Raw genomic sequence first — 17066 nt, forward strand, 5'->3', positions numbered from 1 at the left:
ATAGAATTCACTCCCACAAGAGGTCGTGATGGCTTTAAAAGAGGGTGGAACAAATTCATGGAGGGTAAGGCTATCAATGGCTGCTAGCCACAATGGCTGTGCTGCACCTCCCCTGTTGGAGGCAGGATGGCTCCAAATGCCTGTTGCTAGGGCTCACAATGGGAGAGAGCATGGTTCCCCGCAGATTCTTCTTGTGGGCTTCCTGATAGGGGCATCTGATTGGCCACTGAGAGAACAGGATGCTGGGCTAGATTGGCCTTTGTCCTGAACCGGCAGGATTCTTCATCTGGTCTTATTATGTAGCTATGTACTATGCCGAAAGGGAGCAGCTTAGTTCCAAAAGGTTTATTGAGATCATTACGACTAAATGGCAGAAAGTACTCACACTACCAGCTGCGCCCAGGAGGTGCAGGTTCAGCCCCACTAGCATAGCATTACCCGCCCCGCCCCCGTTGGAGTTCTGTCATCAGGTCTAACAAGACTGGGAGACCAGGGTTAAAACTGCCCATGGGCTGTGAAGCTCGCTGACTCTCAACCTAACCAACCTCAGAGAGTTGCTGTGGGGACTAAATGAGGAGTGGCAGAACCTAGTTAACCACCTTGAGTAACTTGGGAGGAAAAGGTGGGATACAAATGCATTAAGGACATGAGCAAAAGAAATAGAGCATGCCAAAGTTTGAGATTTTGAAACGCAAAGTCATTTGGCAGCTAGACTTTGGAGGCACTGAAAAGCTTTTACATGTTTCCCTATAATAAAATGCAAACAAAATATGATTCATAAAACAAGAAAGAACAACAAGGGAACAACAAGTGTTAGCTCTGAACAGCTGCAGTGAGGATCCCCTGAAATTCAAGAAACTGTTAAGAACATGAAACCCAGACTTCCTTCTTTTCGACTCTCTTTTATCAGGATTTGGCCCTACGAGGATCAAGCTAAACTTTTCCCCATTGACCGTCTTTTGGCATTGGTCCCTAGGGAAATGGCACATTGCAGTCTTTGCCAACCTGGTGCCCTCCAGATGTTTTGAACTACAACTCCCACCAGTCCTTGCTAGCACAGCACACCAGGTTGGCAAAGGCTGCAACCTTAAAGCATTCAAAAACAAAGCATCTCAGCAATCTCTTCAGCAAGTGCCAAATTAACCCACATGAATTTTCCACCCTGGAGAGCCAAAAGCTCCAGTAGACCACTAGCAAGTAAAGGTTACTTGCCTGGATGCCACACCTGGATGTCTGCTGGGTAGCGAGGAAATGTCCATTCTCCTCAACCCGCTAAGAGGTGCTCCAAGTTGTGTGAATAATGCGGCTCCATTTCTAGTGGGAGCATCTTCCTGCGCACGGTGCGAGTGACACTGTGGACTGACAGACGTATCTTGGGTAGAGGCCCCTTCTGCGCCACCATCTTGTCAACTGTTACTAGGAAACGGGAGGACCAGGCAGCTGGGCCATTTCCTGTCAGAACAGGTGGGAAGCTGAGCCCTTAATGATCTCCTCACTAGACAAAGGAGCTGGCTACCCAGCCAACACCACCACTGTTTACCAGCTGTCTTGTGCTCAGGGAAAGCGAACATCCTCCCTGACCACCAAGAGTAAACAGAGCAACACGATCTGGCCTGGCCCTTGGGTGCAGCTGCAGGGAACCAGAGCAAGCCCCAACATGCTGGCTGGATCTGAGGTGGGACAAGGCACCTGTTTCTATGAGAGACACAGGGATGTGGCTCAGGGGTAGAGCATCTGCCTTGCATGCAGAAGGTCCCAGGTTCAATCCCAGACATCTCCAAGTCAGTGTAGATAATACTTAGCTCAATGGATGCAGTACAAAGCAGCTTCCTATGTTCCTAAAACCAAGTGATGGAAAACTTAGGAAAGTGCATCAAACACAGATGCAGGTGGAATTCACAATTAAACACCAGCTTTTGTTTTTAAAAAGAAAGGTGCTGTGAGTCCTCATGGACCCAGAGAAAAGAACTGAAAATGGCAGCTATGCTGCTTCTCCTAACATTTAGAGTTTTCTCCTAAGATCCTAGACCCTAGAAGTGATCTCAAAGGCCTGTTAGTGTAGGTCACCCAGCTTCTGCTTAAAAACGCATAACAAAGGAAAACCCACCATCTTCAGAAGCAGTCTGCTTCACTGTCAAACCGCTTGTGATGTTGCAAAGTTCTCCTTAACCGTTTTGTCTCAGTCAGGAGTAGGGGAGCCAGGGACCTTCCAGATGTTGTTGGACTCTAACTCCCATCAGCCCCAGCCAGCATGGCTAATGGTCTGTGACAATGGGATTTGTAGTCCAGCAATGTTTGCACGGCCCACATATTCCCCCAGCCTTCATCTAAATCTCTGTTCTTCTAGCTTGAACCCATGGGTTCAGGTCCTACCCTCTACAGGATCAGAAAAGACATTTGCTGCAACACCGATGTGCCCTTCCCCTAGCTGTGCTTAGAACTAAGACAAAGGAAGAGAAGAGGAAGAAGCTTGGTGGCTGGGGATAGATGGGGAACAGCCAAAGGTCTGGAACACAACATGTCACTGTGCAGGGAGGGTGGGGTATCATCCTGGGAGGAGCCCCAGGTGCCATTATTTGCTTCCCATATATTATCCATCAGTGGTGAAAAGTCTGCTTTCTATATGCCTCCTTATAAGGCAAGGGTGCAGGTTTGATCCCCATAACGGAGAGCTGCATATTCCTGCATTGCCGGGGGTTGGACTAGATGATCCTCAGGGTCCCTTCCAACTCAATGATTTTATGAACAAATGCTCATTTTATTATTAATTAGTTAATTAAATTATTCATTATTTAAATTTGTATACCGCCCTTTATCCATAGATCTTTTAGCTCACAGCTTGGACCGATATGCCTTTTCTTTTCGTTCTTTTTTTTTGCTGGAAACACTGAGGATTTATTTATATTTATCCCACCATCCCTCCAAGTGACACACATGGATATCACACTCCCTCCATTTTATTCTCACAACAACCCTGTGAGGTAGGCAGGCTGAGAGTGGCTGCGACTGTCCCACAGTTACCCAGTGAAGTTCACAGCATTGAGCTTTGAACCGGGGCCTCCTTGGTCTTAGTCCAGTGCTCTAACCCAGCTTCCGTCAGCCTTCAAACCATCGGGTGGGTATAGGATGAGGCTCTGACAACACCACCACGTTACCTCCATAACAAAGGCTGGACCCAGGAAGGCCTCCCTGTCTCCATGGGCACTGCATTGGTGACCCGTGAACTATGGGCTAAATATGGGAGCAGTTTTTTTGCATGCAGCGCCTGCACTCTCCTGCAGAGCTAATGCAGACCCTCTTCCTCCACTCAATTGTCATGAGAGCCCAAGCTGCTGCCACGGAATCTGTGCTTGCTCAACTCCTTCCTCCTACCCACAGGCAAGGTTCTGTTCCTGAGCCATATGCTGGGAATTAAGTGAGACACAATTTTCCCCTCAACATGGAAGTGGGGGGGGGGGGCTGAAAACAAAATGAAGCAGCAGAGTGCAAGGCTCTATCCCCTTGCTCTGACCTGGCCTCCCCACATTAGCAGAGGAGCTGAAGATTCATTTCAGGGTGGTGATGATGAGCCCCAGTGACTTGTGGAGGCAGCTCTGGTTAGGCAGAGGCAGTGATGAGGAAGGCAGCCAGGGGCAAATTGGGGTGGGGGTGGATCATAGATCTGTTTAAGCCCCAGAAAGAAACCAAAGCAATATATAATTGGAGCGGTGTGTAGTGATGGATGAATCTGTCACTTTTAGGTTCCCTCATTTCCCCCTATCTTAAATTCAGCTCTCCACATTTCAGCAGCAACTTGTGATTTTTTAAAAAAATACTCATGAAAACTCGTCAGCATCTTAAAACACACTTTTTTTTGCATGCAGTGTAGCAAAATTTTCGCAAGCAATTTCCCCTAATGAAATGCATTTGTATGTCCTTTTCACTAATGTGTGCATGTTTGTCCACAATGCTTAGCTAGAGAGCTGCATCACAGAAATATGGAAGGGGGGGGTTAGTTGTGTTTTGGTTCGTTTATTGATTTGAGGAGTGCAAATTAGGCTGTTCCTCAATATAATGCAAACAAAATTGAATTTCTTCCCCATCCCTAGGGGTGTGTCTGGGCAGAAGCAATGAGGGCTGGTTGCTTCTCGCTTCCTCTCGGATTCCTGCCTGCTTCTTTCTGTCAGCCTCTTCCCTGTGCTTAGAGCTGCCTTCCCCAGCCAGTGCCCTCTGGCTATTTTGGATGACAACTCCCAACAGACCCAGCCAGCATGGCCATGTTGCCTGAGGCAGGTGGGAACTGTACTTCAAAACAGCCAGAGGCCACCAGGCTAAGGAAGGGTGGCTTAGACCTGGATTCTTCAACTTTGCCTTCCCCCACCCAGATTTTGTTGGACTACAACTTCTATCACCCTTGACCATTGGCTAAGATGGCTGGGAATGATGGGAATTGGAGTCTAACTATATCTGGGGACTCAAGATTGAAGAACTCCTTGCCTCTGTTCAGCCTGCTGCCCCCCTCTTTATCTTCCAAGTCCATCAATAAACTCTTCCTCAAATTAGGAAAGCTTCTAATGCTCTTCTTCCCCAATGTCTACCACTATTATTATTAGTTACAGGTAGGTAGCCGTGTTGGTCTGCCATAGTTGAAACAAAACTAAAAAACTAAGTTTGTTATTGGTATGAGCTTTTGTGTGCATGGTATCTGAAGAAGTGTGCATGCACACGAAAGCTCATACCAATAACAAACTTAGTTGGTCTCTAAGATGCTACTGGAAGGAATTTTTTTAATATATAGTTTTGACTATTATTATTATTATTATTATTATTATTATTATTATATCACCTATATTATTATTAATTAATTAATTTATATACTGCTCATATCCAAAATAACTCCTGAGCAGTTGACAACTATAAAATCAAAACATAATTGTAGAATTGGGACCACCAAAAAATAAAATTCAACCTGCTGAAGGTGGGATATGATTGTTCCATTGGACACTGAGCATTCCCCTCCCCCTCTACCTGTCTGCCTCACCTGTGACTGTCTGGTGCAGCACCTGAAAAGTCTCCAGAGGAGGGGATGCTGTAGTTCCTGCATTGTGTACACAGCACCTGACCCACCAGTGGAACTGCACCAAGACATGAGTAGTAGATGCCATGTCCTGGGCTGAGGGCGAAGGAGCTACTGGTGAACCTGGCAAAGGGTTGGTTCCCCAACTCACATCTGCCAAGGCGAGGTGCATTTCCTTCCTTCCTTTATAACATTTGTGCCCCAACCTCTCCATCAGAACTGATCCTCAAGGTGGCTTGCTAAACTTGAGAACGATCTGCTGAAAAAGCACAATGGAAACAAACCCATTGAGAACAGCCTAGAGCAACATTGTTTGTTCAAGAGCCCACCAAATAAAACTGTGTTCAATTGCTGCCTAAAAGCCAAGAGACATTGGGGAGGGAAGAGAGATGGCGCTGAACAGATGTATAAAACTATGCCTAGTGTGGAGAAAGTGCATAGAAAAAAAAAACACATTTTCTCCTTCTCAGAAAACAAATAATAATAATATTTGATTTATATCCCACTCTCCCCAGCCGAGGCCGGACTCAGAGCAGCTAACAACAATAAAAATAACACAATTTACATAAAATCACTAGAACCCAATGGAGCCATCCAAGAAAGCTGAATGTTGGAAGATTTGGGATAGATGAAAGAAAGGACTTCTTCATGCAGCACATAGTTAAACTGTGGCATTTGCTGCCACGTTGGCCACTATCTTGGATGGGTTTACAAGAGAATAAGTTAAATTCATGGAAGATAAGACTATTGAGGGCTAGTAGCCACAATGGCTATGTTGTACCTCCATTGTCAGAGGCAGTATGCCCCCAAATGCCAGCTGCTGGAAATCACAAATGGGGGACAATGCTCTTGCACTCAGATTCTGCTGGTGGGCTTCCCATAGGGGCATCTGGTTGGCCACTGTGAGAACAGGATGCTGGACTACATGAACCTTTGGGCTGAACCAACAGGGCTTTTCTTAAGGGGTATTTCTGGAGAGAGGATTCCTCAACTGGGGGGCCACCACAAAGGAAGCCCTGTTCCAACCTCCTAGGCACTGAAAATGAAGCAGGCCCACTTGTGACCACATCATAGGAGTTGGACGGGATCTGGTCCAACCCCTTGCTCAGTACAGAATCTGCAAGTACAGCATCCTTTACAGGTGGCTTGCCCAGCCGCGCTTATATACTTCCAGTGAAAAAGAGCCCACCATATCCTGAGGCAGAATGTTCCACCATTCCAGAAGTTTCTCCTAATGCAAGAGTGACACTACCACCAAAGCAGGACACCCACACCGCAAGCGCTGAGTGCTTTATCTCATGTACTGAAACCAACTGGACTGGTTGTTTACTTCAGCACTGATGAGAGGACAGCACCCTTAGGGACTAAAGGCCATAACACAGTAGCCCACACAGCTCTTGTTTTCCAACACCTCCCTGAAGCTCCAGCTCCATCATGCCGGCTCCATCTTCTCCATGACAGCCCTTAAGATATTTGGAGACTGCTTTCGTGTCTCTCCCACTCCCCCACCCCCTTAAGCTTCTCTTCTCCAGGCTAATCACCCCCAGCTTTTTCACCCTTTCCTCATCTAGCCCTCACCATTCGGATCACCCTCCTCTCGGTTAAAGTCCTTCCTCAAATGACCTGGATACGGCACTCCAGATGTGTCCTGACCAGTGCAGAACAGAGCAGAGCTATTACTTCCCAGGGGCTAAATGAAGGGTTTGCCTGAGAGATGGCAAACCTGAGACAAACACAGGGGTGGAGGAATTTGTTAACAGGTGCTTGATTCTTCCGTTGAGTCATCCCTGCAAATGCCCTTCTCACTGCTGGGCTTACCTCTGGTCTAACAGCACAGCTGGGGATCATGAATGGGGGACCCACAAGTAGTTGAGACATATGCAGCAGGGGAGAGTAAATAAACCAACAACTCTTGCCTGCTGATTTCCCTCTGCAAATGCTCCTGCAATTATACCACCTCCTTAGTTTGATCTCAGAAACAGTTCCACCATGTGCTGAAAACCAGGAATTTCACCTCTGTCATGACCTTTGCAGGTCCCTTTAAGCAAGGCTCTTTTCACTCTCAGCCTATGCCCTGCATGGGGGGTGGAGTTGTAATAGCACCCTACCTTACAGGACTGTTGTTAAGATTACTGAGATAATGTAAAAGGGGAAGCATTTTGCACACCAGAAAGACTTGACAAAAATGCTCAGAATTTAAGGAAGCAGTGGCTGCTGCAACATAAAACATTCATCTCTTTCCCCACACAATGGAGTGTTCCAAAGTGACTTCCAGCATAAAATACATTTAAACCCTGCAATAAATAAAAATAAAACACATGACTCATCCATGAATATTTATAAAAGGACAAATCCTACCCAACCTGGCACCAAAACAAACCAAACCAAACACCCACACACCCACACACCCACACCCCTTCCATATTATTGGTCAAAGGCCGGGGCAAACAGAAATTATTTAGCCTGATGTCTAAAAGAAGAGGACTATGGTGTCAGGCAGGTTTCCCTGGGGAAAGCCTTCTGTCAACTGGGAGTCCTCAATGAAGGGCTGTTTCTGTGTTGCCACCCTCTCTACTTCCCTTGAAGGGGGCAGACAGGGGACAGAGAAGGGCCCCTATGACAAATACAGCATCTAGGTTGGTTCATATGGGGAGAGGCAACCCTGAAGGTACTGTATTGGAATCCTGAGCTGCCTAAGGGAAAGGTTCTCTAGGTCTAGACACTTGCCTCACTACAACATTTGTGGAATATTATCTTCAGGATGGAACAATACATTTCTCTACAGCCCAGAGTGTATCTGTTACAGCTTCAGTTTGCAAATTCTCTTTGAAAGCGCACACACTTCTCGTGAGTTGAGAAGGCTACATAGAATATTGCAACCGTTCTTGCAAATGTTATTTTGCATTAAGGTACCTTAATGCTTAGGGTGTCTGTCCAATTGCTGTATGTGAGAGGGGACTTTATCTCCATGTCAGAATGGCTAATGATGATCTCAAACATTTTATCCTCTTCCAATAGAATGCAGCTTGGCTCACTTATCTGAGTGATCTGGATTGTTTGCTCAACCGAAAAACCCCAACAGTAGCCAAGCCTAAGTTATTGCTGCTAGTAACTACTGGTGTTCACCTTCACCATTCCTAACCTTGTTTTCCTTTCTCTGCATTCCCTTTCTTCTGCTATCCTACCCACTGTGAAATTGTAAACTCCCGGAGGCAGAGACCTGCCCTGTGGAACTCTGTTAATGTACATTGATGGCACTACATTTTCATGCAGTGAAAACTTGTCATCTTCTTCCTTCCCGCCCCTTCTGATTGTGGCACGCTAGCTAAGGCAGGTGACATGGCAGTGCAATAAGTGAAGATCATTTTTGGTGATGGACTCCATCTATGGAAATTTCACCCTGGGAAGTTTTCCCAGGAACCTGTTATCTTACCTTCCTAGTATGAAGGAAACTATTTTTCATTTCCCCAGGCTTTTTAAACCAAGTTGAGCTTTGAAGTTGCTCCTTTTTGTGCGGCTTTTTTTCTGCTGTTCTAAGCTGCCTTCCTACAGCCACTTACAGGGAATAAACCCTGCTGAACTCAGTAGGACTTCTGGCTAGACATGCCTAGAATTGCACTGTTAATCTTGTTCTTTTATTGCTTTTAAAAATATTTTGCTGCTGAACCTTGTTTAAGCAGCCTTGGAAAAGTGTAGCTGACAGATGTTTATTCATATTGATAATAGCAATAGCAATATGGATTGCCATATGATCGGGAACTTCCTCAATAACTAGCAACAGCACAGGAAAGGAAAAGACGAGGGCAGTGATCAGATCCTTGTCGGGAGAAGAAAGACAAAACAAATTGAAATAATGTGTGCTATTTTTAAAGCGCTCTAAGCCTGAGTGTATCTCTCACTTTAGAAACTGTGACTGCAACCCCGACCGTGTCTACTCAGAAGAAAGTCCCACTGGATTCAATGGGTAAGTAAGGTTAGGATTACAGCTAAGTCAGTCTCCAGGGTATGAAAGTGACTCTCTGTCCACAGAACCAGGTCAGAAAACAGCACTATGAACAGGTGGAGGAATTTGTGGAGAGCCAGCTTTTGGGCTGGCAGGGAGATGATCCAGGCAGCTGAGCCAGAACTTCAAGCTGGTATGACCCAGGACCATGAATTAAATACTTCTGAAGACAACTATGCACACAGCTGGCTTCTTGGCTCCTTATTCAAATTAGGCCCATCTGCCCAGGACTCTCCCAGGAGCTCACGTAGGAAGCTGCAATATACCGAATCAGAACATCAGCCTCTCCAACTCAGGCTTGTCTGCAGGGGCCTTCTAGGGTTTCAGGCAGGGGTGGGTCTTTCCAAGCCCTGCCTGGAAATGCTGGCACATGGGACCTGATGCATGCAAAGCTGATGCCTAGCTCCTGAGCCGCAGTCCTTCTTCAAAGTTAAGTTTATGCAGTTGTTGCTTCAGATGTGGATCTTGGAGAATAACAGGGACACTGTTAATGGTCTCCCACAGAGCACACACTTTTAAAAAAGAAACAAGCTGAAATCCTGACCCCTTCCAAAACAAAAGGGAAGGGGGGGAGCTTTCTCTAATTGAGCCTGCGAAACGTGCACAGAGACAGCCCGCCCCTGCCCTCAACAGCTGCATTTCATTCATTTCCCAGCCCAGCGGCAACCCAGAGAGAGCCAAAAGTTATAAATAGCCATTATGTCATTGGGAAAAAAGAGAAAACTCTCAGCCCCCACCCCCCAGAAAGCAGGGCTCTGTGCAACAACACAGGATCTTTGCTAGGTCCCCCAGCATTTCAGTATTTGCTTTGATATTGTAACAGCCACACCCAGTATCAATCCTTATCACCGCAAGTGGAAAGAAGGAGGATGGAGGCCTGTTTCCTTTAGGTGGACTTTGAAACATGGGGTAGAGGAGAGGGATGGATGGGGGGGGGGAGAACCTGACAGACTATGTGACCAGATGCCTAGTTCTGATTGGTTTCAGAGATGCAGGTCCTTTAGTGCATCCTTGGAATGCGATGTTAAGCACTTTCTGCAACCTATAGATTCCTGTTCTTCCCATTGCCGCCACACACCGCTGTGTAATTCTGAGGCTTAGTTCATCCCCTCAACAAGACTTTTGAAGATTTTGTGTTAAGCGTAATGTCTCAGAGATTATGGCTAACAGCTTCAAAGCTAACAAATTTATCACAGCAGAAACGTTTGTGGGCTAGAGTCCATTTCACCCAGTTCTGAATTGGTACGCATCCACATACTATTTGCAACGGAAAGGCAGGCCTATGACACTGGGGTCAGCCAAAGTGTTATGGGCCTGCTTGGCATGAACCTGTACAAGACACCTTTCTGCACAGCCCACAGCACTTGCTGCTTATCCTCCAGCACTCAACAGAGGGGAACAGGATGCTTATTTTTATGGTGAGGGATGAAAGGATATGAGAGTAGAGTATAGGAATGGAGAACCTTAGACTTGGGGGCCAAATGTGGCTGCCTTTCCATCTTGCCCTCAGAACTCTCTCTAGGCCACAGCCTCCCCAACCCTGCTTCACACCTTCCTTGAGTGTTTTTGCCTGGCTGGAATGCATCCTTGAACACAGAACATGCTTCTTGCTTTCCTGCAGAGGGGTGAGTGTATAGAAACAAGCAGAGGTAACATTGTCATTCATTGCTCCACCCACTTTACCTCCGGCCCCTCCCACCACTTACGAGTGACCCATGGAAGGTTACCAAGAAAGGTATGTGGCCCTCAAGCTGAAAAGATTTCCTCTCCTCGGCATAGCCCAACCACCACCTGTTCCTACCCACTGCTGCAGTCCACAGACATCCTGGGATGCCCCCTTCAGCAAGTCCAATGCATGTGCCTTTTCCAGAGTTCTAGTAGGTTGTCTCTCAAGATGCATTTTCATCATCATGCAGAACAGCACACACTTTTGAGTGAAGATTTTCCCTGTTTGCACACCTTGTGGTCATGCATCTCAGTTCTAGGCGGTTCATAACTATGCTTGACCTGCTTGCCAGCTGTCAGGCACCACAGAATCCTTTAACACGTGTAACTCCATGCACACAAAATGACCATTGATGTGGCTTTTCCCAGGGAATGAAGAGAAAAGTCACACACCCCAAATACTCCTAAAACACATACACTCCAACTTTTCTCTGATGAAAATAGGGACGTCCCATTCCATAATTATCATTTTACTATTTATACCCCACACATCTGACTGGGATGCCCCAACCACTCTGGGCAGCTTCCAACATATATAAATACATAATACAACATTAAACATTTAGAAAACTTCCCTACAAAGGATTGCCTTCAGATGCCTTAGGGGGTTGGATAACTCCATATCTTCCAACATTTCTCCAATGAAAATAGGGACATCCTAAGGAAAAGTGTATGCCAGCAAGTTTGGAAAACTCAGCAGTGGCCAGAAGATTGGAGAAGATCAGTCTACATCCCAATCCCAAAGAAGGGCAGTGCCAAAGAATGCTCCAACTATCGCACAATTGCACTAATTTCTCACGCTAGCAAGGTTATGCTTAAAATTCTACAAGGAAGGCTCAAGCAGTATGTGGACCGAGAACTCCCAGAAGTGCAAGCTGGATTTAGAAGAGGCAGAGGAACCAGAGACCAAATTGCAAACATGCGCTGGATTATGGAGAAAGCTAGAGAGTTCCAGAAAGACATTTACTTCTGCTTCATTGACTATGCAAAAGCCTTTGACTGTGTCGACCATGGCAAACTATGGCAAGTTCTTAAAGAAATGGGAGTGCCTGATCACCTCATCTGTCTCCTGAGAAATCTCTATGTGGGACAAGAAGCTACAGTTAGAACTGGATATGGAACAACTGACTGGTTCAAAATTGGGAAAGGAGTACGACAAGGCTGCATTTTGTCTCCCTGCTTATTTAACTTATATGCAGAATTCATCATGCGAAAGGCTGGGCTGGATGAATCCCTAGCCGGAATTAAGATTGCCGGAAGAAATATCAACAACCTCAGATATGCAGATGACACAACCTTGATGGCAGAAAGTGAGGAGGAATTAAAGAACCTTTTATTGAGGGTGAAAGAGGAGAGTGCAAAATATGGTCTGAAGCTCAACATCAAAAAAACGAAGATCATGGCTACTGGTCCCATCACCTCCTGGCAAATAGAAGGGGAAGAAATGGAGGCAGTGAGAGATTTTACTTTCTTGGGCTCCATGATCACTGCAGATGGTGACAGCAGCCACGAAATTAAAAGACGCCTGCTTCTTGGGAGAAGGGCAATGACAGGCCTAGACAGCATCTTGAGAAGTAGAGACATCACCTTGCCAACAAAGGTCCGTATAGTTAAAGCTATGGTTTTCCCAGTAGTGATGTATGGAAGTGAGAGCTGGACCATAAAGAAGGCTGATCGCCGAAGAATTGATGCTTTTGAATTATGGTGCTGGAGGAGACTCTTGAGAGTCCCATGGACTGCAAGAAGATCAAACCTCTCCATTCTGAAGGAAATCAGCCCTGAGTGCTCACTGGAAGGACAGATTGTGAAGCTGAGGCTCCAGTACTTTGGCCACCTCATGAGAAGAGAAGACTCCCTGGAGAAGACCCTGATGTTGGGAAAGATGGAGGGCACAAGGAGAAGGGGGCGACAGAGGACGAGATGGTTGGATAGTGTTTTCGAGGTTACCAGCATGAGTCTGACCAAGCTGCGGGGGGCAGTGGAGGACAGGAGTGCCTGGCGTTCTCTGGTCCATGGGGTCACGAAGAGTCGGACACGACTAAACAACTAAACAACAACAAGGAAAAGTGGGACATTCTGGGATCAAATCAGAAACTGTGATGGCTTCTCTAAATCAGGGATGTCCCTGGAAAATAGGGACACTTGGAGGGTCTGAAAACAACAAATCCTTGTATTGTACAGTAATTCCATCCAAACCTGTAAAATTTCTGTACCCAGCCCAACCTAGCCCAGCAATGGAAAGCACAGCCCTTGACTTACCTTCCAAAGTCTCCTCTTCTCCATCTGGCACACTGCCATTGCTAGAAGGTCTTTATGCTCAGGAAACAGGGAGGATCTCTCCTTCCTGTTTCCTTGAGTGCTAAGACCTTCTAGCAATGGCATTGCCATTGCACCAGAGGGAGAAGAGGCACCTTTGTCAGTAAGGCATAAGGGTGAGAGGAAAAGGTGCCTGATTTTGGGAGAGGGCTGGTAGGCCACTAGAACTGGCTTCATGAGCTTGATGCAGTCCACATGCTGACTGCCCTTGATTTAAGCTTCCCACATTTTCTTCCCAGTCTTAGCTGCTGCCACCCAGCTTAGCCAAGAATGCTGCCGCTTGACTCATTTGCAGAGTGTGGTTGCTGAGTAAAAAAAAAGTCTATCTTCTCAGCTAATTAACATATGAGCCATTTTTGAGCAATGAATTGAAAAGCAATCCATGTTGCCCCTGTGTTCTCATGGAAGCTGCATCACAGTGAATAATGTCCTTTACCCACTTGGAGGGTAATCAGCTCTCATTCCCAATGCACTTCTGGGACCACCGCAGCTTGCAATATATAGCCATCATATATTTGGAATGCCAAGATTCAGCCCATGGTGGCAAAACTGACACGGTGATGCTCGGCTCCCCAGGAAAGTTAGTAGTGCTACTCAAAAAAATAAGTGTTGTTTGTTTGTTTTCCCCACATTTCCCATTGAAATAAATGGGATAAATTCACCATGGTTGACTTAACCTTCTCCAGATTGAGGTCTGTGAATATCTCAAATAGGGTTAGGAGGGTGCAGTCTGCTCATTATAACTGACACTTCAAAATCCCAGCAAGAGAGCTTTGCCTCCTTATCCATCTGGGTTTGGTCCAAATCCCTCCAGTTCATTCCTACAGGAGTTGCATGGGAGAGTGTCCCAGAGATGGTGTGTCCCCCTGGGTTTTCCACAACCCTTGAATAGAAAGGCAGAGTTTTGCTTAGAGTGCTTGTGGGTTTGTGGGGTGGTAGATGAAATCTACTCCCTTTGTTCTTTAGAAGGGCAAAAATATCTGGAACTGGAGATTTGGAAAAAACAAAAGAAAAAGAAAAACACCAACCCCAGCCTCACAAACAGATGTGTAGCTAATTTACCGAGACTGCAAAGGATTTAATCTAGAGTGGTTCATGACACAGATGCAGAGTCCAGATTTGTAGCTTGCAACCTAAGTTGTTTTGCTGGGCTCACAACTCCTTTGTCCCAGAATTTATTTTCAGTTACAAGGCTGAGCCCAGGGATGGGGGTAGCCACAACAAAGAAGACAATACCTCTGAGCAGAAGGGAGCTTCCTGCAACGGGACAGGAACCCCCTTCTTCGAAACACTTAAACCTCTCTCCGTCTGGGTGGAAAGAAAGGGGTCTTTGGGGTTCCTCTTGCAAGGCGACGGAGTTGCGGAGCGGTCAAGTATCGGGTGCTTCCAACGACCCTCGACGGGGTCCATACCAGCCTTGGCTGCGCTGAAGAGGCTGTCACTTGGGCAGCCGCCGGGTCTATAGCAGAGCGAGCGAGGACCACAAAAGTAAGACATGGTCTTTTCTTCAGAAAACAGCCCCAGCAGCAGCAACAGCAATTTTGGGGGTACATCGAGAGACAAGGTACAGGAACCATCACCAGGTCAGGGGGCACCAGGCGCGCGCGGCTTCCCAAGCCCAGTCCCAGTCAGGCTGTTCTGCCGCCCCGTGTCCACGCAGCCCCTTCCCCACAGTGCATTCAGGAGACCCCATAGCCAACCCTCGGGGAAATCGTTGTGGAGTATTTGGCGAACCTCCCCAAGCGTAGCGCAGGGCGGTTCAGGGGGCGCACATCTGGCCACATCTCTCTCTCTCTCTCTCTCTCTCTCTCTCTCTCTCTCTCTCTCTCATATCTCTCCCCCCGCTCCACCCTTCGCCTTTGTTTGGAAGTGGTAGGATAACGGGTGGTGGATCCAGCCCGGTTTTGTTTTTGTCTTTTGCTGGTTTGCGCCCCTCTTGCCCGGTTGAGATCCGGACAGAGGAGGAGCGCAGTGGACCTCTTCATCTTTTGGGACAGTTCAAAGAAACCACCGCTACAAGCATGCCCGGGGAGTGCGAGGCGGGGGAACACAGCTGGGACACCCAGAGGCCAAGGGATGCCCGTCTCCCTCTCCTCCAACCGCAAAAACTTCACCAAAAGGTCAAAATAACAAAGGCAAGAGAAAGAGAAGACGCGAGTGCGTGCTGGGGGGGGGGGGGTCCCCTCTCGACTACATTTCTTCGGTTCAGGCAACTTAACCGACCTCCCACCCGCAAATCGCTCTGTTCCCTCCACTTCCCATCGCATCCCTACAGCCGGAAGGCTAGTAAGCTCTGTAAAAGAGAACGGAGCGGAACTTACAGTCCTGAGGTCGGTGGCGAGGTGAGGTGAGGTAATAGTCCCAGGAGAAGTCGAGGAAGGTGGCCAGGCGTCGGACAGTTCCCGGAGAACCCAAAAAAAGGGGATGGGGAGAAAGAAAGACGGGAAAAAGAGGGAGGGGAACCAGTTAATCCAAACGGGGTTCCCGGGCCCCCAAGAGGCTCATCGACTGGGGCGAGGGGGCGCCCTGAGCAGGTGCGATCCAAGTCCTGGCGATGCCCGATGCGCCCCTCGACGTCCCAGCGGCGCGCCTTGCCTAGCGGTCCCTTCCCGCCCGCCTGCCTTGGGAGAGGAGCTGTCCGTCTCTTTTCCAGAGCCCCTCCAAGTGTGGCTCACGACCCAGAAGCGGCGTCGGAGGAAAGCGGGCGTCGGCGCTTGGCTAGCGCGCCTACTCTCCGGCTCTTTGGTAAATGGCGCTCCCCACGCCGGGCGCCGGGCTCTCCGCTCACCGGCTGCTGCTGTCGCTGCGGCCGCCGCCCTCCGCTTGCCCGGGCAGAAGCCTGGCTGCCGTTGGACGTGGCCTCATTCTCGCTGCCCCTTCAGGCCTGGCGCTGGGTCGGGGCCATGGGGTGAAGCCAGCCGCGCGGGTCCCAGGTGGGGCAGTGCGCAGCGAGGGATCAGCTGGGTCCCTTCCTCGACGGCGGGCGAGTGGCCAGGCGCTGCTCCCTCGCCGGCTTCGTCGCCTTTTCCCTCCTCCTCTTCCCTGAGCTGCCTTCCAGCTACTGCAGCCGCCTCCGCCTCCTCCGCTCGCCCCTTCGGTGTGCCATCTGGCGAGGGACACCCCGCCCCCCCCCAATGCCCTCTCCGCCGCTCGGCTCTCGCTCGCCGCCGTCCAACAACGCAGCTAGGCGCCTCTCTCTCCTTCCCGAGGGCTCCGCCACCTCCCGGGCAGGGAATCCTCGGAGCGCCGTCCGCCCCCTCGCAGGAGGACGAGCCGCGAGGGTGGCTTAGCTGGGCACGAGGGCGGCGGGCGCTCGCCTAGCAGAGCGCGTCGCGGGGAGCCGCTCGCTCTCCGCCTAAGGCTCCCGGTCTCCCTCAAAGCCTGGCCAGCGGCTCCGGGCTTCTCTTGCGCGGCGGCGGCAGCGGCGGCGGCGCTCGGGCTCCCCGGGACATGGCAGGCGGCTCTGCCTTGGCGGGTCGGGCGGCTTCTCGGCTCCAGCAAGCCGGGCAGGCGGCGGGCGGGCTCCTGGGAGAGGTGGCGGCGGCGGCCCCCCAGCCCGCCTTCCTGCCTCCGCTCGCTGCTGCTGCTGCTCCCGCTCTGATGGAGCCCAGCCCTGCCGGACGCGCCGCGTTGGATGCAGCGCCTGGCAGCGGCGGCACCTTGCCTGCTGCTGCTGCGGCGACGGGCTTCGCGCGGCTCCCGGCAGGGGGCGCTCCACCCCTACTGCTGCTGCAGCAAGTCCAGCCCGGCAGCAGCCTGCCCAGGAGGCGCGATCCGACGCCGGCTTCTCCCACCGACTCCGGCTCCTTCCCAGCCTCCTTCTTCTCTGCGCGCTGGATGGAATCGCGCCTCCGCCACTTTGCCTTCCCGGGCTTCGCTGAGACGGAGGCTGGGCTGCTGCTGCTGCCCTTTACTTGCCTTCCCGCGCAGCTCCAGCGCCTGCCTACTCGGGAGTAAGTGCCACCG

The 17066-nt window shown here is 49.3% G+C and overlaps 1 protein-coding gene across 5 annotated transcripts in view; it reads right to left on the reverse strand.

Annotated features, from left to right (window-relative positions):
- Positions 1 to 16683, reverse strand: part of CBFA2T3 (CBFA2/RUNX1 partner transcriptional co-repressor 3) — a 67080-nt gene extending 50397 nt beyond the window's left edge. For all 5 annotated transcript variants that reach the window (XM_079988813.1, XM_079988812.1, XM_079988810.1 and 2 more), the window contains exon 1: positions 15422 to 16683. The gene's annotated coding sequence lies outside the window, so the exon portion shown is untranslated. The remainder of the gene's footprint in view (positions 1 to 15421) is intronic.
- Between the last annotated feature and the right edge of the window lie 383 nt (positions 16684 to 17066).

Source organism: Podarcis cretensis, assembly GCF_951804945.1.
Source record: "Podarcis cretensis genome assembly, chromosome: 8".
Taxonomy (NCBI): Eukaryota; Metazoa; Chordata; class Lepidosauria; order Squamata; family Lacertidae; genus Podarcis; species Podarcis cretensis.